Below are 27,636 nucleotides of genomic sequence, written 5' to 3' on the forward strand. Positions count from 1 at the left end.
TTGGGGCTTAAGTAGCCTACAATGAAAATAAGACTTTTAATACAATTATTAACATTATTTAAGCTTCGGGTCAGTTCCAAAATAGCCTAATGTAAAAAAAATAAAGTAAAATAAAAATAACCCAGAGCTAATTTGTTTTAGTTTTTTTATTCAAAAGGGTTCGATAAAATGCGGTTTGATTTGGCTATTCCTCTCCGTTGTGAACAGCTGTGAGCGCGCTTGTACAATGTCATCTCTGCCCCGAGAGAAGCATACCTGAGCATTTATATACCTTTCACAACACATCCCACAGAACAGGAAGTAATTTCACTGGAGCCAACTCCCGCGGGGACGGAGTTTATCTCCTGCAAATGCCTGTCCCCTCCGTAAGGGACCTGTCCAAACACATAACCGTGCCTGTGTGGCCAGTGTTGTTATGCCACAGTGCTATTTCAATTTTTGTTTTGAAGTGCTATTAATATTGCCCATGGATTAAAGCAAAATAAAATCTCACAACTGAAGAATTGTGTAAGGCCAAGTCCTATTATGCGATGTGTGAAAGGAGCACTAGCGCAGTTTCCTAAACTATTAACACTATGTAAAATGATGTTTTAGTAATATTGTTCCTGTTCTACATACTGCCAACCATGTCTGTGAAGAAATCCAAGACCATTAGGGTTTTATGGAAAATGCTTTCTAAACATATAGTTTGACCACTTCAAATGCTCCAATCTTTCAAAATTAATAACCGGAAGTAGCCTATCTACAAGCTCACACAATGCGCCTGCGCGATGCATTGAGAGCTTATAGATCTAGGCTATTTCCATTGTTGCTTCCATTGAAGACATGCTGACTTCTACAGTATGTAATCCAAAAGACTGAAACCAGTCGTGGAAACGGAGAACTTTAATCCATGATTACCACTACACAGTCAAATTCTCAGTGTTACTTTAACCATTTAAACGCTACTGCTTGTTAGTTGACTGAAAGTCACCCATGGGTCTGTATTAGGCCCCCTGCTTTTTTCACTTTCATATCTTCAGTTAAACTAACACTGAGGATTTTACTGTGTGGTCATTGTGTGCATGTGCATTATAATGACGTAAACACACTCGCATTATTGTACAACGTCTTGGAAATGATATCTACACCAGTTCTCAGCATCGGTGCAGCACTGTTGGGAAATCTAACAGATGGGCTATCTTTTAGAGAGATGGATACTGTCACACCCAACATCTACATCAAATTAGAGTACTACTCAGGGAGAGTCCATCCCCCCACTCTGACCATACACCGGAAAGCAGGTGTCTGCTTAATAATTTGGTCAAAGATCAGTGAGTTAAAGGTTGAGGCCAGGGGCAGAGAGGGCTGGGGTCATGCTGGTGGCAGGGGAGGTGGTGAGACATGATCTCCCCAAGTCTGGAAGAGCCAAACCCCAAGGTCATCCATTAGTGCTCTGGCCCGTTGGCGCTGGAAGACCCACAATAAATTTACTGTGCACCCTTAACCCTTTTAATACTCACCGTGACCCAGATGAGGAGATCAGCTCCCTCAGGGAGGGGAACATTACATTATTAGCACTGTGCATCAATTGACAGCTATTATATTCTAAAAAGAAAATTGTATTACCAGTGACTGCTTAAATACGTGAACACAAACATTAAACTGAATTGTACTATATACACATACTGTATACAGTATATATCATATTTCCCCTGTGAATTGGTTTAGTTGAGTTTAAAATGCAGTATATTATCAACAATAATAAAATTAGCATACTAGAAAACAGTCTGCTTCACTGTTGAGTGACTAATAATGTGAATGAGATTGGATCTTTAATCTCAATTATTGCTAGATGTTTTAATATCCACAACCCGTCCCATGGCCATCTATAATCAGTTTCAAACGCGCAGGTGATATTGTCAGTGCCTGACCAAATTGTTAAAGAACATTGAGTTATGACCGATCATTATCTGTACTTTCAAACAATGTGCAGAATTTCCACATGTAATGTGACACATTTTCTTATTTTAATAAGAAGACTGGAGAGGCTTTAAGACAGGAGAAGGAAATGTCAACAGTGTCAACCGCACCTCTTAAATAGGAATCTCCTATGATCCCATGCTAGCCTACTCTGTCAGACCCTGCAAGGTGTCAAGACTGCACGTCAGAAAAAGAAATTAAAGTGACATAGTGTTGACAGGAAGAAAAGACATTGCAGTTTTCGCCCCTCTCAGGACAGCGGCAGAGCCATCACCCTGGCTGAGACACAGCCACTAATGAATCAAGCAACACCTGAACTTCTGCAGTGCAGGGGGACTTTTGGCCAGGGGCAGGCTTATAGTGTCATTGATAATGGGATCCGGTATGGGACTGCTGTTGATTTCATGTCTGCCTCAACCTCTCCTGTGGCCTGCCACTTTGACACGGGTTAATTTTGACCCTGGCTCCTAAAGACATCCTGTTAGAAGGTGTTGCACATGTGTAAGGTCTTCATATCTCTCCTTTTAGCAGTCTACTCTGAACGTCAAACACTAGAGCACTAGATTAGATTAGGGAAAGGCAACATATATGTCTGTAATAACGTTGGCAACAGCAGACACATGGCTATAACTAGATGAGGTGCAATTCCATCCTTTAATAAGACATCCCGGGATTTATATTCATAACATCTTTATGTTATTTATATTAATAACCTTTAGTAAGAGTGTACACTACAGTACACCACAATTGTCATATAAGTAGAAAATGGTACCAAATCTGTTGCTTACGTATATTTGGTATGTTTATGGCAATGAGATGTATCAGAAACCTATGTCATAGCAGTAAACTGTCAATAGTAAAGAGAACAGTGGTTTATTGTTCTCAAGCCAGAAATTGCACAACATAATTATGTCAGTTGAAGAGCAGGAAATGATAAGCACTAATTATATGAGTTTGTCTGATTTCGCTTAGCTTAAATGAACAGCTTAGCATACTGTGCATGAGCAATGTTCTGCATGACTAGTCTAGTTACTGGATAGTGTATAATATTGACTTGGGGAAGAAAGAAAAAAACAACACTCCCATATACAACCCTGTGTGCACATCCAATTTCCATTTGTGCGTTGAGTTTGCCGTCTTAGGCTGTCTTCCCTTTGACTCTCCCCCTCCCTTTGCGCATGGCTGGTGGCTCCTTTGTGTGACCTGTTCTCACACTGTTCCATCTCCACATCACGCAGCCAGCCTTTCACAGCAGCAATTCAGCAGCAACAATCACACACTCTCGCCTTAAAAAATACCCCTTGCTCCCTTTGCCAACCAATTAAGGGCCATCTGGGCTTGGATGCAATAAGAAAGCTATTACATTTCACAACAAATTTCATATTTCATTACAGTATCTTTATTGATGTGAGAAGTTTAATATTTGGAAGAAACAAATGCACCTCCTTGCTTGCTGTGATTACGTCTTAATTCCTGTGCAAAACAAGTTGGGGTGTGTTTGGGGGAGGGGGGGGGGGGGCAGCGATAGAACACCACACTGATGAATATTGTGTTTTTTGTTAATTCATACGGAATCTTGTGGGAAGGCCAGTGCAGTTTAAAAACATGACAGTCGAGGCTATTGCTTTTGAAGCTGCCGTGCAAGTGTGTGATTCCCGGTGAACCTGAGGTCACAGATTCCCAGTGGCTGCGTAGGGCAGGGAATGGAGAGCAGCATGGGTTCAGGCCTTGGGTCACTGGAGCTTCAGAAGTGGCCGGCCAACTTGGTCCCTGGGGGGGGATGATGGTGACGGATTCACTGGTGCTTTCTCAAGGTCCGCTGAACCCTGCAGCAAAGACTCCCAACTTAGAGCCATGCAGAAAGAGGGGAGCGCTCCTCTCATCTCCAGTTCACAGAACTCCAAAAGAGAGGGCCCGGTCTGGAAGGGCTCCAACATGCCTCAAGACACACACAAATCCAGCCACTACCTCACAGTGGCACTGCCAAACCTCATTTACTTGCAATACTTCCACTTTATAATATGCAGTAGGAATTAGACCTGTGACATGGCACAGTAACGGTTCATTTCTCCTTTGTACTGATGTTTTGAACCCATGTGAAGTCGAGACTGATTTCAAAAAAGAAAGTGAACCATTTTTTCCCTCCTCCTCCTCACATTAACTAAGTTGAAAGGTTAACTTGCCCCTAATCAAAATGGCAGGCCCGTTGGCATGGTATATCCCAGCTGTGGCCCTGGCGTGTTTTTTTTTTTCCCTTCTCCCCCTACATTGTTCTGGGCAGCACATCCAAGAGCTCTTGCTGTGTTATGTACTTAACTGAGGTCAGGGTTGTCATTATCTGGGTCTTGTTGGCACTAAGGCAGCCTCCTCTGATGATAGGCCTCCCTTTCAGACCTGGAGCTTTTAGCACTCCCTAAGAGTTAACCTCTGAGAAGACCAGGCAATCGACCACCTGCAAATGCAGCCCAGGGCTGCAGCTCTGTTTAAAGGAGTATGGTTTATGACATTGTACCACCATGTGTGCTGTTCAGTCTGACCTTTTGTAAGTTTAGCACAGATGCTTGGTGATTTACCTCTGATCCTTTTTTTATTGGGATTAGCAAAGTTTATATAGAGACAGGAGACCGATGTTGAGTTGCTAATTAGGTGGCTCAAAATGATTGGGTGGCCTGCCTGGACCATGTCGTCCAAAGACAGGGAAACATCCAACGCATCGTGTTGATGTGCAGTCTTTCGATGGCACATCCGTATTACTGGAGCTCTTATTCAAGCTGTGCACATTACGAACTGGCCAAAATTTAGCCGGATTCCAATATGCTGTACCATTGCTGATGCTATGCTTGCTTTGAAGCCCACACAGACATAAGTGTAAATCTTTTATAGAAACTTCACATGGAGTTTTATATACATAAGACGGTCTTGTTTTGTGCTCTTAGCAGGGTGAACACTTCCATCTTCTTTAAAGAACTATTCTGCAGAATATACTGCGTTTTTTAAATATTTCATATTATCTTCCCATTTCTTTTTCTCTCTTCTCTCTAACATACAAACACACGATTACACATACACAACACCTCTAAAAACTGGATCTCCCCCTATAGCAATTTTGTCAGAAGTTGACAATGTCTTGATTTAGTTGTCTGGCTGTTCCGGCCAGTTTTCCCTGCTGTGCTAATGTGAACAGGACATCCCGCTGGGCGCCAAAGAATACCACTTCACGGCAGCCGCATAGCTGGCAGCTTTTATTTATGGCGCTACCGAAATGAATGGGTATTAGTGTCCAAACATTTCACCATGCTCCTGCAGTCGCACACAAAAGCCACTGATTTCCAGCAAATCTGCACTTATTTTATTCAAGAACACTAAGCCAGAGAATGAGCGAGAGAGCGAGAGTGTGAGAGAAGACATTTATAATGACTTAAAAGACCTCAAAAGAAGAATAGCCGTTGCGTTTCAAAAGGAGACAGAAATTGAAAAGAAAAGAGGGGGGGGGGGGGACACCTCAATTTCGGCAAAGTTTAAATTGAAAATGTCTCTGTCCCTAAAATGATGTTCCGGTGTGATATGAATGTACCTCGTCGGCAATCACCCACATTTTTGTGTTAATTTTTGTATAGTCACGTACTGACCCATATAATATACTGATTTTATTGTGTATGAGCAATAAAAAAAAATCCACAATTTATGTTTTGCTTTTGTTAACATATTTAGTGTGTTGTTCTCCAGCAAATGGTGTGTAGTAGTTCCCATCATCCAGTGGTAGCATTGATAGCTTCCTGCAGGCTTATCTGGAGGGAACAGGCCAAGGCAGTGCAGGGACTCTGGTCCCTTAGCCTGGCGTTGCCCTTCCGCCTGGCCCCACTGTCCTGGACCTCATCAGCACAGAGTCTGCCTGTCCCCTTGTCCCTGCCACTCACCCCCCCTGCTCCTCATCTGTCATTCCTGCCCTTCTGCAAACACACTGGGCTGACATTTTGAAAAACTCTGGCATTCACCCTCAATATGGATTTTGGTTGATTATAGCTTTCTGCCTGTGAAGATTGCACGTAGTATTGACTGTGCTAGTGCCGCGACTATTTGCACAGCTTCTCTCCCCTCTGCATCGTGCTGAAGTCCAGCAGTAATACTGTATACTCCTAGTTTCTCATAACCTCTTTCTATTATCCTTTGCTTTTTTCCATTTTCTTCTTCAGTCTGTTATTCCCGTATATTTTACTAATCCCCTTTGGCCTAGAACCTTTCTGTGGGCCACCAGAGATCAAAATTTCTGCAATGCTCCGGTCACTGATGTCATTAAGATTGGGAGCTGATACACTAGATGTCTGTTGGTTAAATGCCCCTGGCCTGAACTCCCCACTGTGCCCTAATTCCAAGCGGCAGTTCTGTTTCACTTGCTGCATAATAGCCCATAAGGTTAAAGTTCTGCTGCTTTTGCTTTGAATTTACATCTTTCACAGGCCCTGGTCTCTTGTTCGTAGCTGCCGTCTTTTTTTTTCTTCTTCTTCTCTCTCCTCTTCCTCTCCACATTTGGTGAGGCTCACCGCCTTCGGGCACTGAGGCTATTTGCACTGAAACTCGCCTGACGTTCTCCCACACAACCAAGCATCTTTGGGGGGGTCAGAGGAGAGCAACTTGACTTAACAGGTCAACACAAGTGGGCTCCGCCCTTCTCCAGAGGGGAAGCCATGGAGCCCTCCATTAGGAGCTGACCTCCACGCTGCACTGCTCTGGCCCCAGCTAGGGTATCACATGGCTTCGCCTGAGACAGGCTCCTCATTAAAGCCTGCTGCCCGTCCCAGGATTAGGCCTTTTCATGGTTTATCCTCCTCTCTCTGACAACTGACAATGGACTGGGATAGACGTCTCAAACAGAGTGCGTGTGTGTGTAAATCATGGACTTATAATTGCTCTTTCATGATGAGAATATTGGAAAATCTATCTATATAATATATATATATATATATAATCTGAAGAATTAATTGGGGTCCATTTTCAAGGGCACATTGCTACAGTATGATTCCAAGAAAATAGAAGGTATAGTAATGAGACATTTCAAACACGACACACGGCGCCTATAGCCTCGCAACTCTTTGCACGCACGCATATAAATCTGCACATACACAAAGATACACTTCTCTTTCCTGCCTGCCTGCTTGCTTGCCTGCCGTCTATCCCCACCACCGTGCATTTACTCCGACTTGTGCTGCACTTAATACACAGTGGAGCTCCTCCGTTTGCTGCTGTTGTGATGTTTTCAAAGAGCAACCCCATTAACAGCGGTGTCCCACTGCCTGCAGACCAGCCATAGCTGCGCACGGGTGTGCAGGTTACATCGCGCCGAAGCTGGGGCACCTGGCACGGAAACCAAGATGACACTGCCTCTTTGCGATGGGTGGGAGGAGGAGGAGGAGAGCCGGTGATAGCGAGGCTCACGCAGTCAAGGCAACGATGCCGCTATCTGCACTGAACACCGAGTCGCAGTCATGCCTGCTATTTACACCACAGCGCGGGCTGTTTTCATTATTCACATGTCATGTGGTATCATGGCATAAAAGAGACTTCTCTCCTTCATGGTGGAGGGCAGGTTATGGCTGGCTCTCAGGTCACCAGGCTCACAACAAGTGGAGAGCTTTACTGCCTTCAAAGATACAAAGCAAACCACACAAATGGAAGAAAACATATTTCCTCTGAAATATATTGCCCATGCCTCTGTAGAGGTAGGTACACGTTCTATGGAATGAAAAAACATAATCCAATATCTGTATATTTAGTATATGTTTTAATTGTTTATTAAAATAATCAGAGGAAGAAATTACCACCTTTTAAATCATTGTTTGTAATTGTGCAATACGTTTTTTTTTTAAGAGAGAAAAAAGAACTCCTACCTAATTATAAGTGTGAATTCTGCTGTCATTTGAATACGCAGTGAACTCCCCAAGATTCTTCACACCAGACACTACTAAACACTATGTGATAAGCACAGGTACATCTAAAAAAGGTGTTAATGAACTGTTGATTTAATGCTCTCCTTTCTATTTCCAAACCATTTTCATATAATGCTGCCATTGCTGTCTCCAAAAACAAACGTGCTCACCTGGTGTTATTAGCTTTCTGTGCACTAGCACTAGCGAGTAAATTGCCATAGCATTGAAACTATTTTTAAGATGTGTGCCATATATATTACAAATCACATTGTTGAATATGTTGGTAGAAGTTGAGGGACATTTCATTCCCTTTCAAGTCGGTCCTTTAAATGTATTAATTTAATTCTGAAAACGTTTATATGATATCACTTATATGGTCTTCATGTAATCTTATTATTTGTATATATATATTCAAGTAGAACAAATAAAAAGCAAATATGTACACGTTATTAATTTCCTCTGTAAGAACCCAGAAAAAACATTTTTGGAGATGCTGTCAAAAAGACAGGGGAAGAGCCAGAGAGAAGAGAATAAGTGAAACTCCGTTAGTGACACAATTAAACTCTGGTAATGAGGTCAGACATCAGAGCCAGTGCAAGCGATATCATTACACAGTGCCGAGTGGACGGACCGCTCCAGCTGCCGTGCGCTCAGCATGGGATAAGACTCACAGTCCTGAGGGCAGCACTTTTTACTAGGCTGACCCCAGCCTGCCACCGGGGCACCAGCCTACCGCCCCCCATGGGGGCCTCAACCCCCTGAGCCTGGTGCCAGTGCCACCGGCGGGACAGAGGAGAAGTGAACTGAACTGCCACGTGGGATGACAAGACCTCGCGGGCTCTCCATTGGGAAGCGCACTAGACAGACAGGCACCAGCACACAATCTACCCCTGTGTTGCCATCTATGAATTACTGGGCTCCTCTAGTTCTGTCTGCTCATTTGTAAAAATCAACTAACAGTGACAAGGTGATGATGGGAAATCACAGCAGTGATTATGGCGCCGCATTCTGACCTGTTGATGGTTGCGGTATTGTTGTTGAATAAAAACACAAGTTCAGTTCACAATTTCTTCCTTCTCGGAAAGTGAGTTTTAGATCAAGTCGAAGTTCACAATCACAAACAAGATTGAAATAATGAAACATAGGGATTGGCAGTGGTCTCGTTTTCGGTAGCCTTTTGTCCCGAGCCTCGTTTGCAAAGTCCCTGGCAGGAGTCGGCTTAATTTGTCTTTTCTTATTTGGTCTGCTTGTGTGTTTTTGTGCTGTTCTCTTTTTGTCTCCCATGATTACTTGGAGAATATCATTATGACATTCAGCAGCAACAAGAATTCTTCTGTTCTAATTCGTATCAATTAGTAGGAGACGGTAATTCAAACTGACTGCGGAGTGTATCTTGAAAGGCTTGCGAGGATGTTATGGCGGCAGCAGCACTATGCAGCCAAAAGCCACCCTACTACCCCTTTCTTCCCCATTTCTGCCTTTCAGTCCGCAACAAGGGGCTCTGAGCGAGGGGGACAATGCCAGTTGGAGCCAGTACTTTGATAATTAGTTATTGATTGAGAACAATGGCACTGCGTACACTGTCGTATTAGCTAGACGCCAGTAGGTCGCGACACCAAGAGCAGCCATCAAGAAATGAGGGCCAAAACATGTCTGACTCCCCTAATAAGATATTCCTTCATGTTTTTCTCTTTCATTTCCCTCTTCTTTTTCCTTCCTCAGGCATGTTAGTGTTTGGGCTACATGGGGTCAAAAGTATTAATGCTTGTGCACAAACGAGCGCCTGATGAAGGAGAATTTAATTAGAAAGAATGCCCACTAAGCCTCGAGCTCTCCATGCTACCTTGCTCTGTATTTTCTCGTTCCTTCTTTTACCCCCTTTTTGCCTTTTAAAAAATCTGTTTAATGGACTTTTCAGACAAGTCAACAATGATCATTTGGAATTGTCAGTATAAATGTGCATGCATATGCTGCCAGTTTTAGCATTGCTGTTATTTTGTACGGAAACACACAACGTGTAAATTGAAATAAGCATGAAAATAGCATGAAATAGCACTATAGATCAAAGACCCCAACCTTCTTGTATGGTAAGTCACACATTGTAGTTAATCTGTTGTATTGTTTAATAAGCATGATGGACAATATCATTTATTATTTTACACCATAACTGATTGGTTTCAGTCGTCTGTGTGACAACAGCATGATCGTTGGAAGTGAAACTAGGCACACGTGAGCGCACATATCGACAGTTGCGTGTTAAGGCTGTTGGCTGACACATGTCACTCCAGTCGAACCTCTAGCTTGAGATGACGCCGTGTTTACACATAACAGAATATCCTCAAATAATCGGCAGGGTCTCATTGCCAAAGAGAAGCGTGTCAATGGTGTCTGCGATGGTGTGAAAGAAGCCCCCCAAACTCCCTTCCACCTGATCCGCGGCCTGTAAAGACGCACCTGGCATTAAATAGACAGGGCAACTGAACAATGGAGGACTGACAGGATGGACAGCAGGGCAAGGCTCCGCCATCACCGCGCTGACAGGGAGGGGTCTCGGAGGGTAAACTGCTTTGCTGGAACTAATTAAACAGATGAAGTTATGACATGAATATGCAGATGTTGTTTACCTTTTACCATATGGTATTATTTCAGGTAATAACGCACAGGAGAGGCTCCTCATTAATGTGAAGGGATGGAGTGAAAGCGGTCTGTCTAGAGACACGCGGAGCGTGTTGGAGGAGGATGTGATCTGAGTGTCACATTTGGACGCCCGAGATCTATTTTCTTTCACCCAATTAACATACGTGTTGATAGCTATTACTGTGATGAAAACTATTAGTACATTGGATATAGGTGTTTTGTATTCAAAGTACAAAACCACAAAAACATCTCGAGCAGTGATTAAGTTTGGGTTGGTATTTTCATATCATAACATGTTTATGCAGTTACCTGCCCGCAGACCACAACAGACGCATGCAATATAACATCATTAATCTTCACCAATGTTTAGTTAAAAATGTGTTTCATGGCTCCCATAAACAATATTCAGAGGTTCCTTCACCTGTTTTAGTACAACTGGATCTACCTTGACTAATAGTCTTGCGTTTAATTACATTTTATTTTTATTTTATTTTTGTTGCACCAGATACCAAAGTAAACTCTAACTTGGCCATGTGACGTGATTCTCATTCTGATGGTTTTAGCTCACAATCGGTTCAACGTTTGCATCTCTTGTCTAAAACTGTCTGCACAGATCATAATAATTATGTATCGTACAGATAAATACTCCATGCACACACTTTCAATTTTATTCGGCTTCTCTCCGTCCTTCTTTTTTTCCCCTTGCAGAGTGGTGGAAGTAGAGCACCCTGAGTTCCATTTCCATGGTTTGCTGTGTGCAGCCGGAGTGGCTGCTGGGAGGTTAAGAGGGAAAGGGCCGGCGGAGTCGCGTTTAGTGAGGAGTGTGGGATCATGAAGGCCAGCTGGCGGGGTGATGGGGAGCGTAATTGTGCCCGCTGTGTGGATAGGGTGGGTGGGGGGGGGGGAGGGTTGAGAAGCCCTGGAAAAAAGAGAGGGGAGGGGACACCTCAATTACCTGTGCTCCTTCTGACCCTGCACTCCCTCTGTCTCTCTCTCTGAGGACAGACCCGCTGTCTGAGGGGCGGGGCCTATTTCCAGAGGCAGACGCACACATCCCCCTCCTCCTTTGTTCAAGGCCGTGTTCGTTCCTTTTCCTAAGCAACATAAACTTATTGCCAGCAACAGTCTTCCCTCGCGTGCAGTGCTGCTTTGCACTGCATATATTAAAAAATATATTTATTTTAATTTTTATATTTTCATTTTCTGTCAAGTATCGCCATTTGATCACATGATATTATTAGTTTAAAGATGGCCAATAAAATAGAAAATAATATTTTCCTGAACAGAGCAGATTTCTCAAGCATATTCAATAGGGTTACATATGCGTCTGTCACAGTTTGTTTTGGAACCAGCGCTATAAAGGCTAATACAGTAAGTGACAGGGACTGGTGTTAAAATCAATACTTCACAGGAGTGTGATGTCTTAATAAACTCTCTGTGTTGCTCAGACAGGGATGCCAGACGTGTACGAGGAGGACTACAGCGCGGGCCATTGTGTAGCTGTCACGTCTGGCCCTCAAAAGCAGATGAAGCTGTCAGATTATTAATATATTTATACTGACAGGCCCCAAGTCCACCCCGGTACCCTCCCCTTCTTTCAGTGTCCCTCAAAAAAATATGCTCGGCTTCAAAGACAGAGGCCAGCGGGTTGGGATGCAAGGTCACGAGGCCAAATACATTTTGAAAGCGAATTCTCTTCCTTTTGCAACCTGTTTTTATTGCTGTCGCTCCCTCTTCTCTGTGGCGACCATTCAGCTGAAACTTAGGCTGAATTGGCAGCAGCTTTCAAAGCGCTTGGCAGCGTGGTGATCCTCAGGAGATCTCAGCTGACATCTCTCTGGGCGCGTCTATGCTCAGGGGTCAGCGCCGGCACTGACTCCCAGGACCCACTCACTCAGGCGCTACCATGAGTCAGTCCCCGAGACCGAAATTAAAATGTGAAAAGCTGCGCGACTGAAGGCATTCCTCGCCCCCCATGGCATTTTTCCTTTCTTTGTGACAGTTCCTCTGAGACTGCTTTTTCTTTCATGTCCACCCCCCCCACCCCCTTTAGATTATTTAACAACATGCGAACGGAGCTGTCAGGGAGAGACATGCTTGATCGACAGAGCAGGGGAGTGTTTTAGTCAACACGGGGTTAAATTCGATTTTCTGCATGTTCAGTGCTGTAGTCTCGAGCCAGTTATTGCCTTAGCTTGATGTTGTTTGATGGATCAATTATCCATTATAACATGTTGTGAAGCTGAACATAAAGGCGACTATGACACCTGTCACAATCTTCTATTAGGGTAAGGAAATTGATATATTTCAACGACAGCTAATTTAGTCTTTGTTTTGAATCTCATAATGGGGGCAGTATTTGTAGTCCATGAAGAACTGAAAGTGAAGTATGACTGAAAGTGCACTCGATATAAGTACCCAGACAAGAGCCATTAATTTGATAATTCTCAACAAAAACAGAGTGGGAAATATATATATTTTTCTTTCCATAAAGGACCATAAGACTGTGTTCTCTCACAATCCGTTAACGTTAAAGGTGGCGAGCATGGGTAGCTCACCCGAGAATGTCAACCACATACTAATTGTAATTGTCTCTTGTTACAATTAGTAACAAGAGACATGTGTTGCAAGCTGTTGCATGTCTCTCTGGCAGTCTCTGCACTTGCCTTCTAAATTAAGCAAACGAACCTGCCTAAAATCCTTTAAAATATATATATTAAGCCAAGGGTATAGATAACCCTGCATAACATATTGTGCCAAGAAATGGCTACATAAAAACAACAACGATCCATTTTCTAATGCTATAACTCTAATAACAGATGTAGGAACCAACCACACCAAGCACACCTACAAGCACCTCAAAGTTACTGTGACCAATGTCTGACCTCTGTTGTACATACTGTTTTACAGCTGCTGCTATTCTTTGTTGTTTGAAGTAGGCCTAATAATTTTTTGGGTATTGATGCTATTCTTCTTTATTATTTGGTCGTTGTTGTTTTACTATTAATGCTTATAGGCGGTACTCAAACCAAATAATTTTACTCTTGTGTACCTGTACACAAGATGTAACAATAAATACAATTAAATAAAGTCTTCAATCTAGAATCTGTAGTACTGCCACATAGGATTCAGAGATTGTTCGTTTAGAGGTGATGTCAGCATGGACCTGCTGAAGTGTTTTTGTTGTTTTTGTCAAAAGAATATAATCAATATGATATGGCACGGATTCTAGCATGAGCCAATATTTGGCTTTTTATTTGTATTTATTTTTTGGTCGTCATAGCATCACTCCACCAAATAATAGAGCAAATATAGGAGGATCAATGTTGTGCATAGTTGAATAGATAGTGATATGCATGTCAGTAACGTGTGTGTGAGAAAGCTGCGTGGGAGCGTCTTATCCCGTACATGTGTGCATATACTTGAATTTGCAAGTAAAGAGCCTTATTGGGATTACCGATGCTACATTCTAGTTTGTATCATAAAGAGAGGGACGGAGTAGATGGGGTTTCTTTATTTTTTATCCTTCCAGGGATTCATGGGAGCTCTCTGTCAATGGTTTTGAGTTGAATTGCCTTGGATAGCTCCCCCTCATTCCATGGAATGATCTCAGACCTAATTTACTGGGCAGCTCAGGGATCCAAAGCATACAAGGCTCTCCCTCTGCATAGAATGTGTGAAATAGATAGAGCACCCATCCCTCAGATGTGCTGAAGTAATCTTCAGCCAGCGCTGGTCCAGCAGGCCTCACCCCTAAAGGGATTGATGCAGTGTCAGAACCTTTGGCTCAGGGGTCACCCTCTCTTCTTGCCTCACCAATCTGACAAAAGCTGAATTTCTTTCCCTCACTATTCGTTTCTCTTTTCTCTCTCTCTCCCCTTCTATTGAATTCATCAGTGAGAGCAGAGCCGTGAGATGTGAGATGTGAATGAAACATTTTCATTAGAAGGGAGGAGAAATCCCCCGGTCAGAGACGAGGCAAGGCCGGACCTGATCTGAGCCAATGACATCCCTGCCAATTCTCTTCTTCCTTTTTTTTCTCCTTTTTTCCGTCTTCCTTACTTTTCCCAGCTGTCACTCTGTGCGGTATGTGGCAGGCTGATTGAAATCAGCACTGTGTCAGGGCCGTCATATCTCCAGAAAGACATAAAACATGCAGAAACATCAATAAGCAACAGGCCGCTGACAGGCGGAGGAGAGATGAGGGGAAGGTTAGGACTCTGGGGGGACGGCACGCTGTTGAAGTGTCTTCTCCAGGCTTCACTGAGACCCAGGGAAGACAAGATAAAGTCTATCAGGTTATCGCCTAGTTCAAGTTGCTTCTCGGACAGCAAGGGCCACTGGGACACGGCATGTCAGAAGATCTGTGTGTGCGAGCGTGTGTGTGTGTGTGTGTGTGTGTGGGGGGGGGGGGGGGTGTGTGGGTGTGTGTGTGTACATTTCTATGCATCTTCGTGAATCTACTGTAAGTGTTCATGCGCTAGTGTTTTAGAGACGGAGTGAATCGCTACATGTCACACACAGTATGAATATGAGATGAATGTTACTTTGCCTTACTTTGTTACACAGTTAAGAGTGTTCAAATGTAAGCAACCCGTAAGTGTCTGATTGTATTTGTACACTCAAGAGTTCCAAATGGATAAATTAACACAATTATTAGAGCCATGCAAATGTAACCAAATGGACCCATACAAATGGATAAATGAACACTGAGGATTTTACTTTGCGCTGTGGGAGAGAAATCTATCTCGATGTCACATGGCGTATATAGGTGATTTAACTGATAATGAGTAGAATGATGCAGAATAGAAGACATAATGGAGTTAAATTAATGTTTTTTCCTATGCAGAAGTGTACATTTTTTGCCATTCTTTTAGGTATTGTCATATACGTACATAAAAAACTGTATTGATATACCGCAATAACTGTCATCTATGGTTTTGAAGGGAGAGATAGCGATGCCCAAGAGATGCTTGGCAATTTTCATTGTGTATTTAAGTCACTAATGGGAAGCAAAGGTGATACTGTGTTAATTCACAGCCTGACACTACCTATTACCACTGCTAATTAGGCAAGTTTTGAGCCCAGAAAACTGCTGAATCCCTCCTTTCGCTGGCCGAATAATTGTCATCCGAATAACCTAACCTACCTGTTAAGAATTTTGATAGTGGACAAATCACAATTTTTTTACAGGACTGTGACATCTTTAGTATGCCTGTAATTAGCATGGCACTGAACTCAAGGGAGGGGGTGGTATCTTGGCTCAGGTTGAAGTTTCTCCCAAGTTAAAATATATTAATATTATTATTATTTTCCCACCCCTTCCACCCCCCTGCCAGTGACAGTGAGGTGTCGCGGATGGGCTGCCATCTGCATATCAAATGTGACGTCCATTATTTCATGTTTGCGTCTTGCTTCTATCCCAACGCCTCCCAGCAGTGCCTGCGTGTTCCTTCTCCATCTGCCTCCTGTCCATTGATCAGCCTTCCAGGGCATCAGTCTGTTTAACATCTGCTACAAGTTCCTCCAGCTCAGGTAACTATCTAGCTGCTATCCCGCCGCCTATTGATCTTCATGTCCACCTGCAGCAACATCTGTTTCGGCATGTCTTTTGTCAATTCAACCAGCTACCTTTCACTTCACGGCTTGTTGGCTTTCGCTCACTCTCACAAAGAGAGTTAGCTCACAATACTTGTTAAACTGCAGCAGGAAAATCCTGAGTGTTAATTCGACTCTTGAGAGTCCCCCCCTCCCCAATTTGGACCCTTACGGGTCCATTTGGTAGACTCTCAGAGCCATATTTGTACACTCGGGATGGAGTTACACATGGATGAATGAACACTGAGGTTTTTACTGTGCAGTGTTTGTGGATGCTCCAACAGTCAATTATTAAGTAGTCATTAGGAATCGTTTATGAATCAATCCACAGCAAATATTACAAAGGAAAGGAAAGGTTGGTGAAATTTAACTCTCAGAGTTACAAGAACACTGAGGAGTTTACTAGTATAGGTGCTTCTCCTGGAACCCAAATGAACCCATAAGGAGCAATTGTTACACTTACACTCTCATAATTAAATGAACAGAGAGGATTTTACATTGAATTTATGTCATGAATAGGATAATGCATATCTTAAATTTAACACTAATTAAGCTTCTTTTTGTTTTTGTACTTTATCAGACAGCGTAGTGCAATTTGAAGGCGCAACCTGAACTTTCAAAGGCTTCAGTGGCTCATTCAGACAGTAATTGCAGTCAAAACATTGGCACATATAATGCACAGAACAAATGTATCAAATAACTCATTCATGTAGTCCAATTTATCTACATTATACAGCCTCAAGCTATTATATTTACAGAATAAGAAATAGTCAATAAGCCCAACATTGCAAACAATAATATTGACAAAGCCTATTTGAATCCAAAGACAAAGAAAAAAATATGTATAGTTAATCTACCTTTCTCTCGTAAATCAAGTTGTAAATTGACATTTCAATAACTGGAACATTTTTATATTTTGCATGCAGTTTGAAATAAAACATTGTTCACGCTGTAAATGTGATTATATCAGGACAAGCATGGACACAGGCTTTCTAGAACCCTTCACACGGGCAAACGGTGCTCATAGGAAATGTCGCTGCACTGTTTAATTTGCTCTTTTGTAATGACAGGGCGTAGGTTAGTTAATTTCAATTTTTGATTTCAAAAGCTATCAAATACAGCTCAGATGAGAAATCAATTTTCCCAGCTGCCCCGGCTTTGTGGTGGAAAGCTCTCCTGCCATTGGAGAACAGACTGTCACATGACCCAGTCAGGGATTAGTTCAGTAGGCCCATGTTGCCACCACCTCAATTACAGGCTGCCTCTTGTCATTTACCTCTATAACATCTCATTCTCAGACACAACTCATATTTAATTCATGAAAGAAAGCCTGTGCAAGAGGAATTGTAATATAAATTGCCATAGAAAATGTCAGATTGAGACTGAAACTTTTTCCTTTATTTTGTATTCTTGCCACATGCATTGTATAGCTCCCCTTAATTTGTGATCAACAAAGACAACAGAGGTTTTCTGATCATTTGAACAGCCTTCTACAAACGCCAATCTTGTTGCAGTGAAATCATCGAACAGCACGATGTTTTGAAATCTAATGAATGACAAACAATGGCATTACATTAGACATGATGATCTCTCTGTAAAGTCCATTGTTTTAATGTCACTGTCTAAACATGAATCTGTATGGGTTGGTTTGAACTCTGAAAGTGTCAAAATTCAGCCATAAGGGTTTGATTTTAAATCGGAACATTAACGATTTTGCTGTATAGTCTTTAACCACTTAATCCCTATTTCAGAAATAGCTGAAGTAACCTCTTAAAAATGTTATATTGCCTGTAATGACATACCCTAAGAAGGAACGCCAGGTTTAAAGTGGTTAAGAGGGAAACTTCTTGCCTTTGTAGGTTGCTCACATGAAACGTCAGTTTAGATCCAGTGTAGACAGCTTAGATCCAAACCTAATGACCACAATGAGCCAAAACTGTTTTATTGACACAACAGTTAACAATAGTTTAAATGTAAACTGAAACAAAGATTACACAAATTTGCAAGTGATTTGTGTAAAAGTGTGGTTTATATCCCCAATAGGCTGAATGATTTAAATCCATGTTAATGTTCCCAACATTTTGTTTTCTCTCAAATATTACTTGCTTATAGACGTGCTTATAGTTCTTAGTTCTCTTACCATTGTATATTCGGAAAACTCCCAAATAGGATGTATTAGATGATGTAACAAAGTATAGAGGAGACAATTCTGCATTGTTTCCATGACAACTGTTTGGGTGAGGCCTCCAATAAAAGCAACCTCAGCTGTCATCTCTTCACCTAAAAGCTTTGTAATTGCTCTCATTTGCATACTACAATTAAGTGTGTTAGCTCACAGTGAGAACAATCAACCTCCACTAAAGACTGGGGGTAGTATTATTATTATATCTGTGCATTTCTATAAAACGAGGGACAGTCTGCTTTTAGACATCAACATCGAACTCTCGCTGTGTTTCCAAGTTACTCCCCTGAACGTACAGATTTTTCAGTTAATTTGTAGGCACTGTTCCTATTGCATTTTATGTTTCTGTGTTTTTGTATGAAAGGCAGTCAATTTACTGTAACATACAATTTACTGGACTTTTGCCACAGTTCGAAGAGAAGAATTTGGACTTTTTCACTTCTTCTTTGTCAATTCTCACTGGAGTCCAAGAGACAGAATCACAGTGAGAGTCAGTGTGAGATGGTTACAGGTATTAACCATCATCACACTTTGATTTTCCTCCCTCTCAGGTTCACCCAGGCTGGAATGAAGAGATCTTGAACTCCCAGACAAACAAAGAGGGAGCGTGGTTCAGGTGGATCCCTCTTTGGACACACAGGTACACAGCATAGGCACCGTAGGGGGGGGGGGGGGTCATTTGGGTCTGAATGTCCCTGCACTATTGGGGATGCCTGGTCCATTTATTTATTTATTTTTCGCGACCGGCGCTGGTGCATGCCATGGTCTAGCACGTTTCCAATTTTGCTGCGTGATAGTCATTGAGTATTGGCTGCATCTGTGCAGTAACTGCAGTTGCTCTTAATCTCAACTCGATCAAGGTGTCAGACGGGCTAATACACAACAATGTGAGTCATAACGTGCCCCCCCCCCCACACACACACGCAGGCAAATAACAATAATAATAATGTCCCCACACTTTTTACAGCCTGACGGCGCCACTGGTATACACAGTCAAACCCAGAGTGTTCGTTTAGCTCTGCATGTAAAATGATGGTCCACTTTTACACTTTCCGGGTCAAGTTCAGTGTACACACCTAGGCCATGCTCATGCCCAGCTCCCCAGACCCCCACCCCCAGTCACACATGAATCGTCTCAGCAAATACAGGAATCAAAATTCTGTCACTCATAGGAAATCGTATGACAAATCAAATCCGTAGCTTTTTCCATTTCAAGTTTCCCTGCAATGTCCAGTCCAGACTACCCATCAGAGTGCATTACAATGTTCTTGTTCATTTGCTGTGTTGATATTTTCAAGTGCTCGACATGTACAGTACAGCAGTGATGAGAAACTGACATGAAACGAGAGGTCAGAAACTTGAAATGCTGGTTTGTGAACCACATAAACAGCCTTATTTCCGGCGCGCCAACGGACGGGTATACATTCTATTCAGAGATTTTGCCTTCAGGCTCTGGATTTGAAATGGGAGACCAAATGGCAAGTGTAGTGTCCCTGTCCGTCTGTCTGCAGCCTCGGACTGGTCAAGCAGAAATGAGACCTGCATCAATGTTAATTTGTATTTATCCTGCCAATGACCTGCTCCCTTTCACTGTGCCGTTGGAGGCACAAATTACGCCTATCATAACTCGGATTCCAACGGCGTGTCATGTGCTATCAGAAAATTAACATGGTTATATATCAGCAGCAGGTTCAAGGTGTCACAACACAATTATACCATCATGCTACCTCTACGAGCTCTGCCTTGTCGCTGGTGTGTGACAACCAAGCTGGAGGGCTTCACTGTCTGTCATATCCAGCTACGCTAGATAAGTTCAGCCTAGGGCGGACTGTGCCTCAATGCCTCTCTCCCCCCCCCTCTCTCTCTCTCTCTCAATCTGTTGAGCATCACACAAAACCACAGTGGTCCGTGGCAGATTTTCTGAGAAGTATATTATACAGTAGCCACAATCTTGCCTTATCGTTGACTTTGGCATCTTTTCTTATTTAATCGGTGCGTCAGATTGAGTACACAGTGTTTGTTAAAGCAAAAATAAAGACATGTTATGCACCGGGGCAGCCTGCCTAAGCCAGCGAGCGTTAAAGGAATGAAGTCGTCAGTGTTAAAAGTTTCACGTCAGACTCTGCACACGCTGGGACGCCTTGCCACGGCTCACTGTGACTTTCAATCAACCCCTAATCCTTGTACCTCATAAAACTTACACCACAAAAATGAAGGGACGCTCCCCTAGCCTGGATCCCTGGCGTGCTCTCAGTGTCAAGCCATTAGTCTGTGTGAAATGAGGTGCCACTCATGAGTTATAATGCTGCACATCTGTAGATGCAGTGGTGAAATACTGGCTGATGCTCAGAGCTCTCTCCCGAGTTGGGGAAATAATTCTACTGTGATAGCACACCATCCAACAATATCCCAATTCAAAGTCCCAATGATATGGAGAGGGCTGTCGGACCAATTCAAAATAATCCTCTACAGTATACTGTAGCTGTGAGATTAACAGAAAAATGAAACTGTGCATGTATGTGTGTAACTGTGTGTACAACTGTACATGCATTCTACAGTATGTGTGTGTATGCAAGTACGCACGCACGTGCACACACACACACACACACACACACACACACACACACGTTGTCTGGGCCATTATCCTAGGTCTGTATGTGTCTATATGCACACATGCACACACATGTGGCATGCATGTTTGCCTGTGCCATTATCTGAGGTGTGCCTGCTTGCGTACTTGCAAGTATGCACACACACACACACACACACACACACACACACGTACATTATGGATGTGCATGCATGTTTGCCTGTGTTGTTGTTGTTGTTAAAATGCATCACAAAACTTAACACATTTTAACATCGTCTCACTTCATGCCTGAGATTTCAACCTTTGAGATCAAAAGACGGGAAGAAGAGATGAAGGAGAATGTCTGGAAGAAAAACTAAATAAATCAAAAACAAATGAAAATAATCTCCTAAAAGCAAAGCTTTTCGTCATATCGCTGCTGTCAGGTGTAAAGTAAACCTAAAAGGGTTACTTTTCACAAAATGGGAAAAATAACCTGTATTCCAATAGCTCTAATGTAGTTATTATTTTGCCACAAGCTCTTGTTAATACTTTTCATTGGTTCAATCTTTTTAAACAGTCTTAACCACTTTTTTCTATTTTACGCAGTGTCCCATAGAGCTAGTAAATTGGTTATTTTTGCGACTTTTTTTGACAGTGTAGTATGGCCAAGTAGGGCACTAATTTCACGGGGGGAAACATAAGAAATATGGCAATAGAAGGTTTATGCTTGGCAGCAAGGACATACTGCAGCATTACTTAATGCTTTCCACACAGAACAAGATCCTTGGTGCTAATGTACCTCTTCAGAGTTAACTCTTCAGAGTTAAATTAACGCTGAGGATTTTGCTGCGTACTGTCACTGTGTGCAGAGGATGTGACAGTAGTCTGCCAGCATCACAGTCACTTTACGAGAATCCCTTTTTTCCTTTCCTTTTTTCATTTCCAGGAGGTACTGTAGTGTAGACGTATCGGTGATGGGAGAAATAAAGCTAATAAGTGTGACTTTGATGTGACAACAAATTATACATGACTCTATCAGATCTCATTTCCATCCTCAACAACACACGGAGAGTGAATACCCTGAAGCAGGGCTGCTAATGGGAGCCTCTATCAGCCATTGTGCAAAGCCTGTCTCATTACTCACTCCAGCACAACTGTGCCCAGGGTGGTCCGTTTCCCCAGTGGACGTCGGTTCAGACACCAGCGATGCGCTGTGCACAATATGAGGCGATACGACTTGTTTTTTTAAATGTGCCGGCCGGGGCACCGTTGTTGTTGTTGTTTGTGCTGCGGCTGTGTGAAAAAAAAAAAATTTAGCAGGAAGTTTCTTCTTTGTGTTCGCGAAAAACCTTTTGTATGTGGTTCTGTATCTCTCTGACGACCCCGTCGAATGAACACGCACATTTAAGGAGTTTTAAATTCTTCACGTAAATATAATGAAGTTGTGGAATTACTGAAGTGCTTAATTAGGCACCTGTCTCATTATAATCCTGCTACGAAATACATTGCAGAGTTAAGACTTATACTTCTGCCAGCTGCAGAAAATTACCTTATATAGGACATACTGTAGCCGTCAACTCGTCTTCGTTTTCATTATATTTCTGACTCTATACCACCTGATTGTTATGCAGAGAGAATTTTCCCATTCGCGAGAGTGCAAAATACACACATAACCTTCTATCCCCCTCCAACCTGTGCAATGAATATTTTAAAACCTTAATGTATATTGGACATCTGAATTTCAACGCGAGGCCGTACTACAGTCTGTCCTTTGTCCACATTATCTTAGGGATCTGTTCCCTGCCATTGTGGTTGGAGCTGCAATGCTTGGAATGCTGGCACTTGGCACATGTCTCACAACTCAATTTGCAGTCGCCAGCACTCGGTGCTTTTACTCTCCTCTCCCCGACTCCCCCTGGTTCTGGCTTCCCTGACAAAGTCAATAGGGGGCATCCCTCATCTGTCAAAAAGACAAACATCACAATACTTGCTCCCATTTGCTTCTGTTCTCATATTTTCTCCTTTGATTCTCTCAATATTATAGCCTTTTATTATATATAGATATAGATATAGGTATATAGATAGATAGTGACTTAAAGTAGTAGTAGATTGCAAGTTTGCTAGTGTGCTAGTTTGTGTCACAACAGTGTCACATGTATCAGTTGAGAATCTGCCGTTTTTGGCTGAGCCGCCCAATGCGACGGAGTGTATAAAGTAGGCTTAAGATGCAAAAAGTCCCAAAGAAGTATAGCTGACCCTCCGGTGACTCTGTAACCCAGAGGGGTGGTAAGCAACGCTCGCTGTGTGTATTTGAGTGCAATCTGTGGAGCAGATGGCGTGAGTCTTGGGCAGGGAGCAGCAGGTCTCACCCTGCATGTCACCAGGAAGATGTGAGCCGTCTCCCTCTGAGCTTTAGTTAATACCATCCTGTATCACAGACTTGGTTAAACGGACTGGGCAAAATTCACTGACTCTGTACAAAAGGAGGAATACTCTCTCTCCTCTCTCCCTTGATGGCGCCCTCTCCCTCCCTCTCCTTCCTCGTGTTAGTGTTGTGTCTCTCTCCCATGGGTGTTAATAAATGTTTGGCGGTGTGTGCTGCCCTCAACCTCCTTTATATAGAAAGTCACCCTATTTTCTCAGCAGATAATAATGTCAGTTGGATATAACGCCTTGATAAAGATCCTATTTTAGAAGCCCCCTGAAGTTAATTATAGAAAAAGGTTGATTGATTGATGTGACACCGAATGAAGATGTGCAGCAATGTGAATTGACTGCAGAGCAACATACCTGGCAAACTACAATGTCAAAGATTAATTACGGGTATTAGCCTCTGCGTATCACAGGGCATTGCCCATGACCAAATAATTTTACGTTCCCACTCAGTTACTTTAATTTAAAAAGTGACCCTCCCTCTCTTGTCATCACAGTTGTTGCATATCTATTGCATGTCAATTTTCTCTTTAATTGTGATAAGAATGTTACATCAGAATGCCTGAAATAAGTGTTTTTTTCTCCACCCCTACATGAAACATAAATAAGTAGCCTAAACACTGCTTGGCTTTGATTCATCTGGTTTCCGAGTGCTGCTTGGTGACAATGTAATGCCCAGACAAAGGGTCTTCAACAAGGGGCCTGGGACCGCTAGGGGGTCCTCAGAGTTACTTCCCGGGGACACACCTAATGTTTGTGTGATAGGAACTTGAAATAGCAGATGTACAAGCTCACAACGCATCACGCTGCGACACATTGTGAGCTTGTAGATGGGCTATTATCGGCAAAGAGGAACTGAGCCAAAGGTCAAATCAACAGGGGTGACGGTTTAAGTGGTTAAATAAAATGCACATTAACATGAATCCAACATCTTAACAGAAAAGATAATGTGTAATAGTCCGGCAGCCGAGGTGGATGGGTGGGATATTTGGTATATAGTCTTTTTTTATTGGCCTAAAATATTGTCTATATTCATTCATGAATCCACTTGCTGACCGGCTGTCGGTATTGGGCAATTTTTATAGGGGTTTCTTGTGACCCTACCATTAACATCCTAAGGCAGGCAAAAATGTCAAACTTGTAAATGCACTCCTTGGGCTAAAAACGGCCATAGACGTCATGACAAATATGATGAGGTCAGCACATTTTAGGCACATTTGGGCAAGTGGCTATGGCTGTTTTTAGCCCAAGTGTATGTTGTGCAAAACGAATGCTCGGAATGGATTCAGAATCATGAAAACCATTTTTTTAGGCCAATAAAAAAGACTATATACCAAATTTCCAAATTTAAACAAAAGAAGCCTGTCGGCTGCCGGACTATAACCAAATAAACACAACAAAAATGAAGCTATTCCTAAAATCTATTAAAAGGTTTAATCTGCAACACAATTATATAAACAACACATGTAGTGTTGGTCCCTGCTTCATCTCTCTCTCTGGTAAGGTGTCCTATAGCCTGATTGAAAAAGATAAATTAAAGAGAAAGAGAAATTAAACGTTTGCCCAGAACCCAAACTAGTGAAAATAGCAGATCTACAAGCTCGTTGCTTCGCGCTGCGTTGTGAGCATGTAGATCGCCTATTTTCACTACTTCTAATTTCTTAGATTTTTCTTTCATTCATGAAATTACTGAAAACAATCATTGCATTTGTTTTTAATTGATGAAAAACTTTTTTGGGAATGTTTCTTTTTTAATGTTTTGTAAAAAATAATTAGAAAATGTAGCAAAAAATGTAGCAAAATAAAGGGAGTGACGGGACCCATAGTAATGTGCCCGTGACCCACAAATGGCTTGTTTTTTTAACCGTAATGGCCTGAACCACTGGTCCAGACCATTACGGGTCTAGTTAAAGGAACGCTCCAGATTTGACAGTGTCTAGGCTGTGCCTGGTGAGGTGAGACTGGCGGTGCCTGGGCTCCTCTCTCCCCTCGTCTCTCTCTGCTCATATTATATAAAGAGTGGCAGCAGGCAGAGTGACAGACTGCCCCAAGAGATGACACCTGTCACCGAGGGGAGTGCTGCTAATCTACAAGCCTCATTTTGTTTGAACTCTCCGTCACCTTGCTGTCAAATCCTCATCTTCTCAGTCACTGCCAGCTTCCCTCCCCTCTCCGCGTCTCTCTTTTCTCCGGGCTTTGCCCCGTCTTTTTCTTGCAGGCATGCCTGTAGGAACGGCTATACGTCCCAATGTTGCAACGACACACAGCTCACACTTTCAACCGGGCCACAGCCAAGCCGTGTCATTATAGACCTAAATTAAATATCTCAATGCATTTTTATGTTGATGACATTGCAATGTAAAAAAATACAAAGGCTTCAGGATTTCAGCATATCTGCTGCTTTGGGTTTTGGAATAAGTATCAATTCACGTATTATGATATATGATCAGAATAAATGCTTTTTGACTAAGCAGATCAAATAAAAACCAGCCAGGCCGGTGTCTCTCTGAAGACCTGTTTAAAACTGCTATGTGGCTCTGATGTATGAGAACTTGAGAAGATTTGGTGTCCTTGTTCAAATGTTTTTATTTTCCGAACAAAGCCCCATTCATTCATATTGAGATTCGTCTAAGTTAAAGTGATCTGAATAGAAATGCAGTCTGGAGTGTCCCGGGTCTCTATGGAGTAACATGCTCCACCCCCTCCGGCCAAATATCTATTTTGTCCACTTCTACAGACTGTGCATTGTAATTATAATATAATTCATTATGTCTATGCTGCATATGTCACAATAGGGGAGTCCTCCCCAAAGTCCTCCTGCACTGTTCGAGCTGACTGAACACATTCTTGTTACCATTTTAAAGGGTGGCGCTTGGAAATACCCTCTCACACCCCCATTAACAATAGTTGTTCCTGTTTTGCTTGATTGAGACATCACCAGCAAATCTGACAGCTCACACCAGCCCCCCTGCTTCAAACTGATTATTGCTAATATTAAATTATAATATATCGGAGCAAGATGGGTTTTCAATGTCAAAACGAATTATGTCAATTGAACTCTATGACAAAATATACAACAATAATAAACGTAAGGCAATAAAATTACATCTGAAATCTGCAGGACGAAACAGAATATTAGTTGGATAGGACATACTGGCACGAAATAGGCATACATTGTCTTACTGGGTTTACAAACAATACAGATGTAAACAAACCGATACAGCTTAGAAATTCATTTCAAACAAATTTTGTTTGTCTGTCTAGTCTTTGTACCAGGTACATCAGATGGAGAATACAAACATGTCTTAGAAAAACAATATAAAAAATAATAAGTAACAACAAAAAAGAAAAGAAAAAAGTGGTTAAAGAAGACATCAGGCTTTTTCTAAATTAAATGTCCAACCTGCTACAAACATAACACTGATGGTCTCTGGATATCATCGCATATTGGTGAACATTATAGTGTTAATATGTCTAAGCAGATAAGAATAGAATTGAAACAAACAATCACTATGAATAGTTGAATTCACAAAAGATGATGTTTTACTGATAATTTAGCAGATTGGCTGTTTGTGGTAAACATGTTTATTATACTACTGTTTAGCCTTTTTTGTGAGGACAATTTTTTTTAAGATGACTATATAAATATATAACTACAAAATATATGATGTAATCCAAGTTCCAGTACAGACATCAGCCAATTTATTTAAATGCCTCTGTTAAGTGGAATTATCTTTTCCAGACACATTTTTGTATGAATGTGTCCCAAAAATCAGTATTTCATTTGGAATGCATGGGGCTTAATTTAATCCTTTTGCTTATTAAAAAAAATAGGATGCAGCATCTTTAACAATAGAGTGGCTGGTCTGTGTTGAACATAATGGTTGAGGTTAAATTGAAGGTTGTGTATGCTCTGTGGAGAACAGCCTTTGCTGTGTTGGAGTATAGCATTCATATTCAAATGGCGTCAGACATTGGTTCCTTGGAAATATGCTTTTGGAGAGCAGTGCATATTTGCCAACTGTACGTGCAAAACATGATGCAAGACACTGTTGTGGCTTACATTATTAACCGAAGTCATACGTCCCATTTTGTTTCATTCACACAGTCATTTACAATGTGAAGGCCGAGTAACAGTTGATTCTAAACAGATTTAGAGTTGTCTTTCTACTTGTCAGTGCGAAATCATGCTATGATGATACGGTTAATACGATGTAAGTGTCTTATCGTAGTATAATTATCCTATAATTCGCTATGACATATTGTCACACACTGTCTACTTGCTGATTCAATGAGGACATAAATCAACCAAATCACTCAACACCTTA

This window comes from Protomyctophum parallelum (assembly GCF_964188405.1).
Source record: "Protomyctophum parallelum genome assembly, chromosome: 4".
Classification (NCBI taxonomy): Eukaryota; Metazoa; Chordata; class Actinopteri; order Myctophiformes; family Myctophidae; genus Protomyctophum; species Protomyctophum parallelum.